We start from the raw sequence: 17,406 nt of genomic DNA on the forward strand, positions 1-17,406 counted from the left end.
GGATAAGGCCTACAGTTACGTAACGTGATCCCGAAAGGTTCGAAGATGACTGGCAAGCTTCTAGGGAGGTAGCTCACCAAGTCGGCGGTAGAGGTAGGTCGCCGGTTGGGACCCCATTTTAGCTAGGGCAAGTTGTCACCTAGGTGATGTTGGGATGTAGTCCAGTTGTTCTGATATGCCATGTGTCATGATGCTAGTGGAGGGCCAAATCTGCCCTCATCAAAACTCTATCAAGTCTATTAATGGCAGTCCCCTATAACCCCTTTCTTAACTTGAAATCATGGTGACCAAAACCATTGCAAAAGATATTCTTGAAGGCTCTCAAGCAATGTTAGAATCCTCAACCAGGAGGAAAGCTTACATCAAGCCAAAACAAAGAAACTAGAGAGGCTTGCAAGCAAGGGCCCAAAACCCGACAATTCTTGGTCAAGTCATAACTGCTATTGGTGCTCTTGCCTATTACCTCAAATCAAGTTCCAAGAAACCAAAAGAGGTCCGAGACGGAGATTGGATTGCTTGGTGGAAGGGGCAATATCTAAGAGGCTGTTAATATTTTTGCAATGAGCTCAACCAATATTCACACTCTCTAAAACCTCTACTTTAGTACAATAGATCCCAAAATTCAATTTATATTTCTATTTTTACTAGTAACTACTAACTAAGCACGTGCATTGCACATGAGAAATTTTTTTCACATCAATTATTTGAATTTTAGATATATCATAATTAAGATAAAAATTGAAAATTAACAAAAGTAATAATATGGTTAAAAATAAACTCAAATGCTTGTAAAAATGCACATGTGCATTGCATATGGAAATTTTAAATTACAATAGCAATTATTATTATCAAATTATTTTTATTTATTATGATGAATATATAACATTATAAATGTTCCCAAATGCGATATAATTTTGTGTTTTATCTTTTTTAAATATTTATTATTCAATTATGACATGATTATTTCTTTGAAAAGTTGGATCATTGACCCACCATCTAGATAAGAAAATAGCTTTACGTTTGGATTTGTTTTAAATTATATATTATCTGCATTGTATAAATAACTTTTTACTTATTATACTTAATTTTTGTTTGACATAATTAATATATAAGTTTTTATATATTTTTTTGATTACTTGTACTTTTTTATTTTTTAAATATTTATTATTTAACTATCATATCATCGGTTAATCCATTTGGCCCAAACCACAAACCCACAACCCAAAAAGGAAAGTAATTTGATTTCTAGGTTGACAATAAATTTTATATTACATTTCCATCATTGATAATGAATATATAATATTAGAGATGTACCCAATATTTATTTTTATCAATATGTAACATTAGATATGTGCCCAAATTTATTCTATTTTTTGTTATTATTGATATTTTCTATTTTTTTAAATTTTATTATTTGACTATGACATCATTTCATTTATAGGTTGATTTTAACTTTGGCATTCCATTTTCATCATTAATAAAATTACTTTATATTTTATATATATTTTTATTTGATATAATATGTCCAATTCTTTCTATTTTTTGTATTATATATTTTAATTTTTTATTAAATATTAAATATGACATTATTTATTAACCCATTTGACCCAAAATGGTTAAATTGCTTACCCACCATTGGGAGGGAAGAAAATAGTTTTTTTTTTCAAATTATTTTTCAAAATATTTATTTTTATTATGTTAAAATTAATTGTGTGGATTTAATGAGAGAATATACCTTAATATGAGATTTAATGAGAGAGAATAGAAAAATAGTTTAATTTTCTCATTGGTTTTAATTTTTACATTCCATTTCCATCATTAATAAAAGCATTTCTTATTCATCATACTTATTATTGTTTAATATGCCGAATATATGATGTTAAAAATGTTCCAATTTTTTTAATTTCTATATTTTTTCATTTTATCTATTTTTTTATTTTATTATTTAATTGTGACAACATGGATTGGCCCATTTGACCCGAAATAGTTTAATTTCTTACCACTGCCTAGATGAAAACACTATTTTTTTCAAGTATATTTTAAAAGTATGTTTTTATGTTATTATGGAACTATGTATGGATTTAATTAATAGAATTTAATGATGATAAGAAAAAAAAAAAAAGATGTCATAAATATATGATTCAATGAAGGTGAATGCAAATTAATACCTTAAGTGTTGGATTTAATGAGAAGAAATTGGATGCATTGAATATCATATAATTGTCTCTTTTCAACTAACTTAATATTAATAATTGATTACCCTTTTGCCCTCATTTTTATCAATAAGTTTAAATATGAAAGGGTAAATTTTGTCCTCAAAAAATTCAAAAAATATTAGTGAGACTGTTGTGCATTTTTAAAGTAGTATAGATTTATTTAATTCAAGCTTTTCCATTGATGATTGGGTATAACAACACAAGCTTTAGGAAAAAGTTGACTCAAATCTATGCCGTTATGAAAATCGTTTTATGTTACATTCGTTATTTGTAATCTGACCTTGTCTTCTGAAACTCTTAAATTCTCATTTCTCTGCTTTTTTTTTTTTCTCTTTCCATCCCAAGGAATTTCCATAAGGGTAATTAAAAACAAATAGACATATTAAGGAGTTTACAGGTACTTTATGACAATTCTTAAATGGTAGGAGTAGAATAAATCAATTTCCTAAAACTTAGGAATACTTTAAGAGATTTGTCCTAATTTTATTCTGATCTTATCATGTCAAAGTTTTTTTTTAACATCATCATCATCATTCAAGGCTTATCCCAACTATAAAGGGTCAACTACTTTAGTCATTCCCTTGCACTGTGTTTGGTTTGAAGGAAAAGATAGGGAAAGAAAGGGAAAGATAGGGAAACCTATGCAAGGTTTGTAAAGGTTTCCTACCTTTACTTGCATTTTCCTTCAAACCAAACATAGCCTTGTGGTTAGTGTGATATCCATTGTTAAATTATTGAACAGTTAAAGCATATTTCCCCACAATATATATATCCATTGTTAAATTATTGAACAGTTAAAGCATATTTCCCCACAATATATATATTACAGGTAACTCCAATTGATTAGTGGTTATAGCTTCTAAGTGCTAATTGGAGATTTGGGTTGTGTTAAATTAGTACACTTAGGGGTGTTAAGCAGCACATATGATTTTGATTTAAAAACATAAGTATATTGATTTTGCTGATATGATAGTTGCTTTGGTTTTAAAAAACAAAACCAACCATGCTGTCGAACACTCCTTTAGCTGTTCATTAACTTCTTGATGTTGAGATCTAATTAGCTGAACGCAATATCTATTTAGTGGGCTTAGGTAGGGGTGTCGATTGGACTGGATTTGGTCCAATCCGATCCAGTCCAATGTGAGTCCATTACAAATGGACCAAGTCCAATCCAATCAAATGAGTAAATTGGACCATTTTGGACCGGTCCAATTTAATGTTTGAACCGTCGAATTTGTTCAAATTCATTTTAATTTAGATTGGTTTCAACCCAAACCCGGTCCATTGACACCTATATTCTTATCTTATATCAATGGATCATATATTGGCTTAATCCAACCAAATCCAATATAAATTTATTACGAACAGACCAGGTTCGGTCCAATCTAATAAATATTTTGGACCGAATTGGTCCAATCCATCGTCTTTTCAGTCCATCCAATCTGTTCAAATTGATTTTGGACTGGACGGGATGGACCAGTCCAAGACCGGTCCTTTGACACCCTTAGGCTTAGGAACCAATGATAACACCCAACACCAGCCATAAATACTAAGTGAGAGGATAGGTGATTGTGGGTCATATGTATTTTATGACTGGGGTGGAGTGTTATCATTGGTTCCACAGCCGGCTATATAGCCATTGTGTTCAGCTACTCCCAACCATTCTTATCCTTTAAATTTTGAATAACCTGTGGCTACTTCTGTTATTATTTATCAAGGGGGCACACTATATCATGAATGTTTTTGTTTTCAAAGTTGACATATATCAGAAAAAACTAAAAACACATTCTTGAACCTTTTTTTTTTTGCTTTGATAAGTAGAAATTTAGTTGATTTCATATAAAATGAACATGTTTTAGAAAAAAAAACAAAAAAAAAATTATGGAGTACAACACTTACGATTTTATGAAACATGATATAAATCGCCAATTGAAAACATGTTAATTAGGTTATACAAGAAATTCAGAAACATATTTTGGCTTCAATTTTGGAAATTAAAAATAGCCCATACAACAAATAACATGTTTTCCGTGTTTTTGTTTTAGAGGATCAAATGGGTGAAATAGAAACCACCTCCACATGTCTTAGTCAAATTAAATATTAGTAAAACTGGGTTTTGATCTAAGAAGGTATCAAAACAAATAATAAAAGGGGAGTTCGACAACATGGTTGATTTTGTTTTTGAAAACAAAAACAACTGTCACATCAGCAAAATTGTATTGATTTTTCTGTCATAACAGTTACTTTTGTTTTCAAAAACAAAACCAATTATGTTGTAGAACACCCCGAAAGTCACCATCTTTCTTAGTAGGTTTCTCTACTTATAATGGCTGTTGTACGTCAATTCAAGCTAAAGTATGTATGTGTACTTGGTGATGGTTTACGCTAGCTTGTGCTTGGATTGTTGGTCCAATTGAACTATGATATTTTCCATGTCAAAACCAACACCATTGTTGGTCCAATTGGACCAACATCATTTTTAATCAATATTTTTCATGTCAAAACCAAACCAAATGCCTAATTCGACTATGATATGGAAAAGATATGATATCCGAAAAACAACTGACCAATAAACTGGAATCATAAACAAGTCGGCTCAAAGAAAAAAGAACCAAATACATAAATGATAATTGTTTGTTTTGGCATGGAAAATTTTGGGATTAATAAAAGAACCAATTTATTTTTTAAGTCAGATGGTTTTCATTTCATTTTGAAACTCACAACAAGAAAAACAATTCACATTGAAAAACACATTCTAAGTAAACTGCAAATTTACCTGCAACAAGAGAAATATTACTTCCTAAGTTGACTTCAAATTTACTCACAACAAGAAAAACAATTCACACTGAATAACACCTTCTAAGTGAACTGCACATTTACAATATTTGATATTTGATAAGTAGCGTCAATTTTGGAAACAAAAGCGTCCATACAACCAATAACATGTTTTCTACATTTTTGTTTTAAGAACCAATTTGTTTTCAACTGAGATGATTTTGATTTGATTTTTAGAACTTGCAACAAGAAAAATAATTTGCATTGAAGAACACCTAATTAATGAGTGTTAGGTTAAAAAGAAAATTGAAATTTTACAATACTTGATAAGCATAGCCTTCATAAATTCGTCAATCACCATACATGGTAGGAGCAGGTATGAATGGTTTGCTATCTTAGGTTTTGCATATTCATCATTTTTTATGCACACAGGACAATATTATTGAATATATTAGTTCTCAAGGGCAAATTTTACATATAAAGTAACACCAAGCAGGGGTGAGCATGGGGCAGTTATGTTCAGTTTCATGACAGAACCTGGAACCTACACTATGAAGATCGGTTATGGCATTGGTTTTGAGATTGGTTCCAAGGTCTACCCGTTGAACCTATTTGTTCTTTACTCTCCCATTTCAAAAAAAAAAAAATGAAACATATTCTTTAAAAACTTGGTTTTCAATAAACAAATATAATTTATAGCTTAAAATTGAGTTATGTTATGTTTATTGATTAAATTGAATAATTTAATATATAGGTTATCATAATATATTGGTTTATATGGTTCAAAACTTATCATTATAATTTAAATTTTATAAATATTACATTTGACATTACTTATTATACACATTCAAATATTAAAATGAAAATAAATAATCAAAGTTTGTCTTGAAGATGATTTTCCCTCCTCCACTTGACCTAGTCAAAAAGCTCTGCGAATGCATCCACCACCAAAGGTCAAGGCTCTTTTCTAATTCTGCATCAAAACAAATTAGGAAAGGTGGGAATAAGGGTAAATTTCTTAAACTATCCTTATGGTTTAGATAATTGATTAAGTATACCCCTATTGTTTGATTATTGTCTAACGTTACCCCTACTGTTTCTAATAATTTACTAATTCTACCCTTATCGTTAGCATCCAATAATATTCTGTCAAAACCTGTGCACACGTGACACCACATGACATTTAAAATTTTTTTAAAACCCAATATTACCCTCATCCCCTTCCTCTCGACTGACACCCCTTTCTCCTCCGACCCCCTATCTCTCTTCCCTTTGTCTTTGTCTTTCTTGTCCTTGCTCCAAGCTCAACCCTAGAGGGAAAATGGTTCCCTATACCCACTTCTTAGCATCATGACCAAACCTATCACCCAAACTAAGGTAATTATAGAGAGGGAGGGGGTCAGAGCATGACTGTCAAACCCATTGCAGAGCTAAGGTAAAGGCCTTTATGTACAATCTCTGGAAGTGTGACTATCAAACCCAGGGTCCAGGCCCAGAAATCTAGCAACCGACACCCCTTTCTCGACGACCATGTGACCTTGTGAGAAAGAAGTGACCTAAATTTTCCAGGGGAGAATGCTTTGCGTATGAAGGGACATAAATCTTCAACGTTGTAGATGGTGGAGACGGGGAGTTGATCAAGCTTGTTGGAATCACTGGCGGTGATGAATAAGGGGAGAGAGAGAGAGAGACTCTCTTCTTTGGCTTAGAAATGAGTGTCAGCACCCAATTTTTGCTCGGTCCCCTTTCTAACCCAATTTTCACACTCCAAATTCCCGATAAAACCTTACCAACATCTTTAGAATATGCCAAAACCCTAGGAAACTAAATTTCAACTCAGATAGTCTCATGTCCACTGTCAAATCCACAAGATTCCTTTTTGATGATCCTGATTGTGCCACACCACCACACCTGTTACCTGATCAGACTCCATCACATGAAACAAAGTTGTTTAGCATTCAATCACACCAGACTTCAGCCCTAAAATTCCTTCATTTTACCATTTATCCATCAAAGATTCCATTTCGATGAACTTGACATTACGACAATTCTCGAACCTCAAACCTATGATCCACACATCCCTAACATGATCAAACCCTCACAACAGCCTCATAATTCAAATCCATGCCATTCCACCAAAGTCAAACTTAAAATTCTTTCATTTACCATCCATCAACCCAAGATTCCATTTCAAGCCCTCCTCATCAACCAAAATACTCATAACTTAGACCCTCATGATTCCCACACCGCTAAAGTCATCACATATTTCCATTAGACTCCAAGGACCACAGGATACCCACCACCCAAATTTTAGATCCAAAAGTCCCCATTTTGCCCTTCGTACACAAAGATTCTAAATCAACCATTTTCATTGCTCACTACTCTTAAAATCTTAGATATCCATCACAACAACTCCCCCAAGATACACAAATCTTCCTAAAACCTCCATCAGACCCCTGATTGACCAACCACTAGATTTGAGACCAAAAAATTACCGTTTTGCCTTTCATCCAAAAAGATTCTAAATTGACTATTCTTAGCAGTCGTCACTCTCAAAATCCAAGATCTTCATTGAGGCACATCATCCAAGACCCCCAAAACATATCAAAATCTTCATCAACTTCCCGATCAACCAAATGTCCAACATCAGACCTCAAAATTTCCATTTTTCCCTTCATCCAAAACGATTCCAAACCAACGATCCTCATTGGCCGCTACTTTCAAAATCAAAGATCTTCATCGAAACACATCACCTAAGACCCCCAAAACTTACCAAAACCTCCATTGACTTCCTGATCAACCATCCATACAATTTTAGACCTTAAAATTTACCTTTTTACTCTTACTCCAAAAGATTCCAAATCGACGATCCTTATTGGCTATCACTCTTCGAATCCAAGATCTCCATCATGACACACTATCTGGGACCTTCAGACTATATCAAAACCCTCATCAACCTTCTGCTCGAAAATTTGTCAAATTTTAGATTTCAAAATGACTATTTTACCCTTCTCTTAGAAAAATTCCAAATAAACCATCCTCGTCGTCCGATATGCACCACATTCAAGTTATCTGTCACCTCCAAAACCTCCCGATCGATGATCCAACACATTTCATACCTTAAAATGACGTTTTTACCCTTCGCTCATAAAGACTCCAAATCGACCATCCTTGTCGCCTGATACTCTTTGAATTCAAGATATCCATTGTTACACACCATCCACTGCCATCAAACTTAACCAAAATCCCCATTAACCTCCTGATCGGCAGTCCATCAGATTTCATACCCTAAAATGACCATTTTACCCTTCACTTAAAAAGATTCTAAATGGACCATCCTTGTTGCTCGATACTCTCTGATTTCAAAATATCCATTGTCATGCATCATCTGACACCATTAAAACCCATCAAAGCCCTTTGATTGACAACCCAACAAATTTCATACCCTAAAATGACCATTTTACCCCTCATTTATAAAGATTCCAAATCGATGGCTCTTATTGGTTGTTACTCTCCTATTACAAGATATGCATTGCGGTACACCCTTCGATACACCTAGACCATGCCATCACCTTCCTAAACATCCCAATCGACCATCCTCCATTTTTAGACCCAAAATGACCATTTTACACTTTCATCAAGAAAAATCTCGATTCGACACCCTCATTGCTAAACACACTCCAAATCACAATTTATCACTCTGACACACCCCTTAAGGCCATCAAACCCCATCATTGCCATTTTCGAACACCTTTAGAACCTCCTAGGAAAATTTTGTTACAAAATTCCCCATTTTACCCTTCCATCTATGAAGATTCCAATTTGTGCGAACTCATCGTTCGAGATAAACCTTAATATCTTGAGTTTTAATTTCAGCCTCTGAGTTCTGTACTTCATACCTCACTAAACCTAGAATTAATCCTAACCTTAGATTTGAGAGCCCCTTGCTTCTCCACCCTAGGATTGGCCTAACCATCATTTAGCACCCCAAAACCCTAACCACCCTCATTTCATTTCTCCCTTAAAAATTCAGTTAAGCCATTTTCAATTCAAAATTTGAATTTAAAATTGAAAACTCCCCCCATTATTTGCATTTAAGGGAAGGAGACAAGGGGGAGAAAATCAAGGAAAGTTGTCTCATTTCCCTATATTCGGTCAAAAGGCAAGAGATTAATGTGAGAAAAAAAGAAAGAAAAAACCTAGGAAACCATCATCCCTTAGATTAGGATCGAACCATCCTAGCCGTCCATCTCTTTTGGAAACCAAGCCCAAAACCCTAATCTCTTACACTTAAACCCTAACCAAAACTCTCCAAATGAAGGGATAAGAGATTCATCATATGGATAACCAAACTCTGCAGGTAGGTAGGGCGAAATTTCAAAAATTTCTCTCTCTCCCATATGGGAATCACATTCCCTATTTTAGAAAACTGCATTTTCAAGGATCAATCTTGAACCTAAACTAGACCAGATCTGAAACCAAAAGGTAGGAGAGGGATGTACCTGATATGGAGTAATAGTAACTTCCAACGAAGGTGTTCACGCCCAAGGAAAACACCAAAGACTGCTCCCACTGAAGATGACACAACGTAGAGTGGAGCAAAATCAGCAGGTGGTTCTTCAGCAAGAACTGAACTCTTCAACAAGAATTCGATGGAGGGTGAGTGAGCACGACTTCAGATCAGTTTTTCACCAAAAACTAATATCAAGAACGCTTCTTGATCGCTCCTACAGGTGGAGATCGAACTGGCAATGGCGGAAACAACATGAGAAGGCAAGAGCAGAAGATGGCGTCAGTCCAACTGCAACTGTCTTCTCTCTTGAATCAGTAATCTTGAAGGATGAACTGGGGTTCACCCTTCTCCTCTATTTATAGCCTTAAAGAGAGGTTCTCCTAATCCCATTAGGAGTTTCCTAATCCAAATCTTGTATTTGGATCTGGATTCTCTTTAAGAGATAAGGATAATCCCTTTCTTATCTGTAGATAAAGATCAGCCCTCCTAATTTGATTAGGAGTTTCCTTATCCAAATCTCTATTTGGATCTGGACTCTCTGAGTGGATAGGGACAATCCCTTATCCTATCTGCTGATCTAAATCCCAAAACTACCCCTCTTTAATTAATCATATTAAACCAGTTCGAATTGGTTAGGCCCATTAAGTCCATGTGCTCACTTATCCTCCAAACTGTTGCTCAGTTGGGTATCCTTGTATAGCGTACCCAAACATTGATCTACACATCAGCCACATGGGTTCAGCCCAGCCTCTGTTACAAGGCCTGGCCAAATTCACTGTAGGAGACAGTGAACCCTTGAATCCATCACCATGGGCTCTTAATGAGCCCAACATTTACACTAAATGGTCCTTGGGTCAAGCCACCTTATAAAAATCTAAGGACTGTGGGCAGATGCAAGATTATCCCATCAAACATTACCCTCAATGGTCTTACACTTAACCTCTTAGCCCATAATGATCAAGCACTGCCCGACAAGAGAGAACTTTTCCCTTGGCTGCAAGGAACAGTGTTGTACTCTCTACTCACATGGATCCTGGGAATTAAAATATTTTGCAAACATTTTATATATATATATATATATATATATATATATATATATATATATATATATATATGTATATCTCTATATAAATATATTTTGCAAAACAAATTTCAACGGTTGAAATCAACTGCCGGCAGTTTTGGTTTCCATCAGAGAGAGTGCATCCCTGATCATTCTCTTTGTCCGACAAAGGGGCTGGTCCTGTCACTATGATCACCCACTCAGATGAATTCTCGGACTGTCTCAACATACCCAGGTTTTGACCCCCTGTAAGGATCTCACTTATTGGCATATCAAAGACAGCCCAATCCGACACCTAGTGCAGGTATCATAATTGAGTCTAGGGGTTAGGTGTAACATTTCAGTTTTGCCCATCTATCTCCAAGGTCCAGGGCAATACTAGAATTCTGGTCCGATTCAAGGTTTTAAGAAAACTCACACTGCATGTACCACAGGTCTCACCCTGGCAGCTGAGACAAGTCACCCCAACCAACTTGGCGACACATCAGTGTTAGCCTTGGTAGGATAGATCTCCCTAGATCTATCCAACGGTTGTGAAGATTCTAAACTAACACGAGTCTCATATGTGTCCAGTTTAAGGGTATTACACAGAAACACACCATAATAACATGAATCAAGTATGTACTTTATTCATTTACAATAAATGTCATAATGTACATCATTCTTATTAGAGCTAAGGGTATACACTGTCTAACAGCTCCCACTTGCACTTAGGTCCAATCTGGTAAAAGTCGGAGTCCCATATTTTCCACATGTTTCTCAAACACTTTCTATGTTAGTGGCTTAGTTAATGGGTTTGCTACATTCTCCGCTGATGCTACCTTTTGAATCAGGACGTCCCCTCTTCCAACTATCTCCCGTAGTACATGTAACTTCCTCTCGATGAGCCTCAACTTCGAGTGGGCTCGTGGCTCCTTAGCCTGAGCGATAGCTCCAGTGTTGTCACACAACAGTGGAATGGGTTATGTGCTAGATGGAACCACTCCCAATTCATGAATGAACTTCTTCATCCATACGACTTCTTTGGCAGCTTCACTTGCGGCAATGTATTCAGCTTCAGTTGTGGAATCCGTCGTGGACCCCTATTTTCTACTTTTCTAGCAAACAACACACGATCCTATTGTGAAAACATACCCAGATGTAAACTTTCTATTATCTAGATCTGACTGGAAATCGACATCAGTATACCCCTAGATTTGTAGTGAGCTACCATCGAATACTAGATAAAACTCTTTTATCCTTCGAATGTACTTTAGTATGTTTTTCACAACAGTCTAATGCTCCTGCCCTGGGTTGGTCTGGATTCTACTTACCACACTTACTGCCTGAGAAATGTTGGGACGAGTGCACAACATGGCATACATGATGCTCCCTACGGCTGAGGCAAAGGAAACGTCCTTCATGCCCTCAATCTTCTCGGGAGTCTTGGAAGACATGCCCTTGGAGAGAGTGACTCCATGCCTGAAAGGAATATTTCCTTTCTTGGAGTTCTCCATGCTGTATCTCTTAACTATCTTGTCAATATAAACAGATTAGGATAATCCCATTATCCTCTTCGATCTATCTATATAGAGTCGAAGACCCAGTATATAGGAGGCTTTTCCAAGATCTTTCATGGAGAATTATTGTGAAAGCCACACTTTCACCGTAGTCAACATTCCTACATCATTCCCAATGACCAGAATGTCATTTATATACAGAACCAGAAACATAATCTTATCACCACTGGATTTCTTGTAAATACAGGGCTCATCCGGGTTCTACTCAAAGTCAAAATTTTTTACAGTAGAGCCAAATCGGATGTTCCAACTCCTAGAAGCTTGCTTAAGTCCATATATGGATTTATTTAATTTACATACCATGTGTTCCTGACCTACAACCATGAAACCTTGCGGTTCCTGACCTACAATTTTTCCGGACTCGTTCTTTTAACGTGTGCCGGACAACCCCAAATCTTCAAGTGTCTCACACTTGGTTTCTTACTGGTCCAAAGCTCATAGGGAATCTTCAGAACTGATTTGGTTGGAACCCAGTTCAACACGTATATCATAGTCTCCAATGCGAAACCCCAAAAGATGTGGGCAACTCTGAGTGTACGAAAAGTGATCAGACCATATCCAATAAAGTCTGGTTCCTCCTCTCTACACACCGTTTAGTTGTGGTGTAGTAGGAGGAGCTAGCTGTGATATTATCCCATTAACTCTATGGTTCCTATAGTCATAGCCGCAACACTTGCAGAAGTTCCCAAGTAAAGAGTTATTCCTCGGTCACTCAGTCTTCTACTTATCCTGAACCCCTGTAGTGAGTTACACGCATGAGTCGAAGCCTTGGAGTTAATACACCAGGAAGTAGAAGTTACCAACAAATTGGTTTCTATGACATAGGATTCGAAATTACCTTGTTTCTTGGATTCCAGGTACTGAGGACAGTTCCTCTTCCAGTGGTCAGTCTACTTGCAGAAGTGATAAGCATCTGATGCCCTGTCTTTCTTCTGCTTCTTAGACTTAGCAGCTTTATTCTGAGGCTTTCTCTTTGCCTTCCTCTTCTTCTTGCTTGATTTTTAGACTCCAACAAGCATAGCAATGGGCTCATTCTTCTTTATCAATTCCTCGGCCCTCTGCAACATATTGCTGAGTTCCTGAATGCTAACATTTAGCTTATTCATGTTATAGTTCATAATGAACCGATTGAAGGAAGGAGGCAAAGAATTTAGGATGGTGTCCACCTTCATGACATGGTCAATCCCGGATCCAAGAGCCTCAAGTTCATTAATATAACCCATCATCCGAAGACAATGGTCATGAACCTGTTGGTTCTTGGACATTTGCGCGGTCATGAACTGTTTCAAGACCTTCTGCCAAGTAGAACGATTATGCTCTTCTTACATTGTCCTTAGACTATCCAATATATCCTTGGACAATTTGATCTGATCGAACTATTGCTGTATTGGATTATCCAAGGAAGCAATGATATAGCAGCGGGCTAGGGAATTTTTCTATTCCCATTCCGAGTATTCCCTCCTATAGGCCTCAGAAGCCCTATCACTCGGATGCTCTGGGACAGGATTCTTAGCTACTTTGTCTAGTTTTTTAGAGGTCAGGACCAACATAAAATTATGGAACCAGTCATCATAGTTTGGTCCCTTAAGTTTGTTGTCATCCAATAGCTTAGTGAATTGTCCATTTGCCATTTTTTATAAAAAGCAAACATTAGTCCACAACCTAATTTGATTCATGTTATCTACATAGATATAGCTTTTAATCTATATTCCATTTCCATTTATTCATCTCTGAGATTTCAAAAGCTTGTATCCCTCTACTCCTACGAGTTCGACATAGTGGTTCTATGTTGTTCTTGTTCTCCATCGAATAGAGGGTGTCTAGCCTCAACTCCTCCATCAAAATATCACACCAGTAGTCCTATCAACTTGAGAGAAAAGCCAAAAGTTGAGTAAATTTCTCACCAAATTTACAATTGATATTTTCTTTTTTTAATGGTTTTTTTTCTTTCATTATGTATTTCTGCTTAGTAAAGTATTTAGTCGACTTTTAGTTGATTTTTTTTTACTTGAGGAAGAGTTAACATAACTATTTGGGTTGTTCGTCACATTCCCTTGTTTTTTTTTTCTTTTTTTATTGCTTTTTTTGTGAATGCAAAGGTGTCTAGGTTGAATTTTTATGGCATGCTAGTCCACCATGACATTTGCTAATTTATGTTTGGAATTGACTAGTATGTCTAGCCTAATGCATCTCAATAGCTTCACAACTAGTTAATGCATGTTTGATTCCCCCTCTTTGTTTTGCCTTAATTTCTTTTTGGATTGTTTAAAGGTTTTGCCTTAGGTTTGTATGTCCCTAGGTTGTGTGGTTTTAGGCTGAATACTTGGCGTAGAGGTTAGATTCTTGTTTAATTTTATTTATTTATTTATTTATTTATTATTAATGTTTTTTGTGTAAACCTTGTTTTCTTTTGATGATTGGTCATCCTTGACCGAAGGGTCTTAATTTCTCTCTCTCTCTCTCTCTCTCTCTCTCTCTCTCTCTCTCTCCCTCAAGTAGGAGTGTGGGAGGCTTTGGATAAAGAAGGGATGGCTGTCTATTCAGCCGGCCCTTTGCTCCTCTAAGAGCATCCCATGCCCGAAAAGAGGGAAATGAGGAGATGGAGCCACATGAGAGGGTATCCCCTTCATGATAGGACTTTCATTGGACCAAGGGAATCCTATAAGTTTTCTCAGTTTTCATTGAAATTGGCATTCACAAAACAAAGGGGAGAGGGATGCTTCATACCTTCCCTGTCCCTCCCTTGGATGCCTAGAATCATGCCTTAATTTTGGTTTAGGAGTCAACTCTTTCTTTTTCTTTGTTACAACTTGGGAGGCCCATCACTCCCTTGTGTAAGTTGTTGATGGGTGGTGGCTCTTCTCATAGCCATGAAGTGACACCCAATTTCAATGGGATGTTCACAATGAGCTCTGAGTAGAACTAGATTTGGATGTCAAAGACCACCCACAGATTCTAAGTGGTGCTCGAACATCTCCTTACCGGTCACTGTCATCTTGTCGGCACCGAGTCGTCCCCCTCCCTAGCATCTTTATGGAAGCCTTCCTCAGCTTCTCTAGTGTGTAAACCTCCGGTTCCCTAGCACAGAACACAAAGCACCCACTCTTCTATGTTGGCTTGTACTTAGGTTTTGACGAGGCTCGCGCAACACCTTACGAAAATTGACAGTTTCAAAGGCAAGTAGCAAGCATTCAAAGGCTCAGGATTGAAACTGATGGGAATCTTAGAGCTCACTACAGGAATGGATTGAGTTGGGTTCAGGATTACCAGGAGATTAACGAAGAGTGTGATCTTCGGAGAACATGTAGATCCTATGGATTGTGTCTTTCTAGTGGCAAAGGTTGTGAGTGCTTGGAGATCTGAGAGATACTCAACAGATCCCTCATATTTGGGTTCCTTGCTGTTCTTGGCGCTAGTGGATGGGTCATAGCTTCATAATTCTCAACTATGGTCTTTCTCACGTTTTTCACCGGGGTCATGGCTTCACCGGTTGCTATTGTTGGTATAAGATCCAACTTCATCGATTTCAAAGAAATTTAACGGAAGGTAAAACTGATATTTCAGTTCTTTCATCAATATTTAGCGGCAACGGTAATTTTTTTGAAAAAGTAGGGGTAGTGTTAGACAATAATCAAACAGTAGGGGTATACTTAGTCAATTAACTAAACCATATGGGTAGTTTAAGAAATTTACCCAAGAGTTTTTTTTAGCATAAATAGAGTAGAAAAAGTAATAACTGAATATTATTTTAGTTAAAGGTGGGAAATATGGTTTTTAACATAAATAGAGCAAACAATAATAACCACTCAAAGAGCAAAGCTTTTACTTTGATGCCCTAAGGTCCAGCCAAATGTGTTATCATTCAACAGTCCATCTGAAGAGTTGGGACCAACATTGGGTAATAGCATTTCTTTTAAAATTGTTTTTATAACAATATTGATGCTTTTTATTTGAAAAGTTTTGGGTTTATCAATACAAAATTGGTGAAAAATATGTGTTTCCATGTCACATTGCATGTGTAAAGATTGATCAATGACATTTAAAATTGGGGAAAAATAATAATTGTATTTATCAGCCCAAAAATGTTTCAGGTGGAAAAAGCATATCATATTTCATTCACTTATTTATTTTAAACAACCCAAACCATCTCAATAGAAACAACAATAGTACCAAACATAGCCAAAGAAATTCCAGCTATTGACTCTATCATTTCTCATTATTATTATACAGAAGATTATATATAATTAATCAAAGAGCTGTAAGAAAAAGTTGCATCACAACTAGGAGATCTTACCAACAAAAAGGCCTAAGAAGGGATCTAAAAAGGAGGTTGGACCTCTTGCAAGCAAAAACTCTATACACACAACATCTAATTACACATTAAAAATATCTCCTTTACACATGTTAAATTCATATAGGAGATGCTCCCAAATTGTAAGAGCGATAAAAGAAGTGTTCATTTATTTTGTTCAGGTGCAATACAAATATTTCAAAACTAAGGTGGTTTTCGGTAGTGCTAAATAGGCCTATGAATGCTGAAAGTTTTGCTTTTTCAACGGTTGGAGGTCGTTTGGTGCTACCTTTGAACAATTCCTCTAACTGCCAAAAACACCTCCAAATTGTTCAGTGCTTGAATTTCGTTTGAGCGCTTTTTTAAAAAAAAAAAAAGAAGAAGAGAAGAGGGAAGAGATGAGATGTTAAAATCTAGAGAAGAAGAAGAAGAAGAAGAGCCTCCAGAGTTAGGCAGTCAGCCACCTGATTTGCTTCTTTGAAAACATGTTGATAATGAAAACCTCCTTCGAATAGATGTCTCCTTTGCAAGCAGCTTGAGATAGTACCTTTTAGCTTCGAAGGAATATCCACCTTTCTTTTGAGGCAGAGATGATAAGAAATGAATCTCCCTCTCTGATGATAGGAAACTCCTTATAGTTTGTAGCTTGGACATGGGCTTCCCATGCAGCCCAAGCTTTAGCCTAGTTGATAGAACAATTACCAAGTTTATATGCATTGACCGCTAGTACCTTACTAGCAAGATGGTCTCGGACTATATAGGCCACTGAACATTTTCCATCACTATTATGAGAGGCATCAAAATTAATTTTAATGTAACCATATTTTGGAGCAATCCAACTAATTTGTTTCCAAAACTTGCCAGATGTGGTAGAAGTACTAAATTTATTCCCATCAAAAGTTTCCATAAACATATTGAGAGCTTTATCTAACACTATTGGAATGGGAGTAGTACCATCGTTAAAGGTTTAGAGTTCCTATTTTTCCAAA

Source organism: Nelumbo lutea, chromosome 1 (genome assembly GCF_056320005.1).
Source record: "Nelumbo lutea isolate HS-2025 chromosome 1, American lotus-T2T, whole genome shotgun sequence".
In the NCBI taxonomy this organism is placed as follows: domain Eukaryota; kingdom Viridiplantae; phylum Streptophyta; class Magnoliopsida; order Proteales; family Nelumbonaceae; genus Nelumbo; species Nelumbo lutea.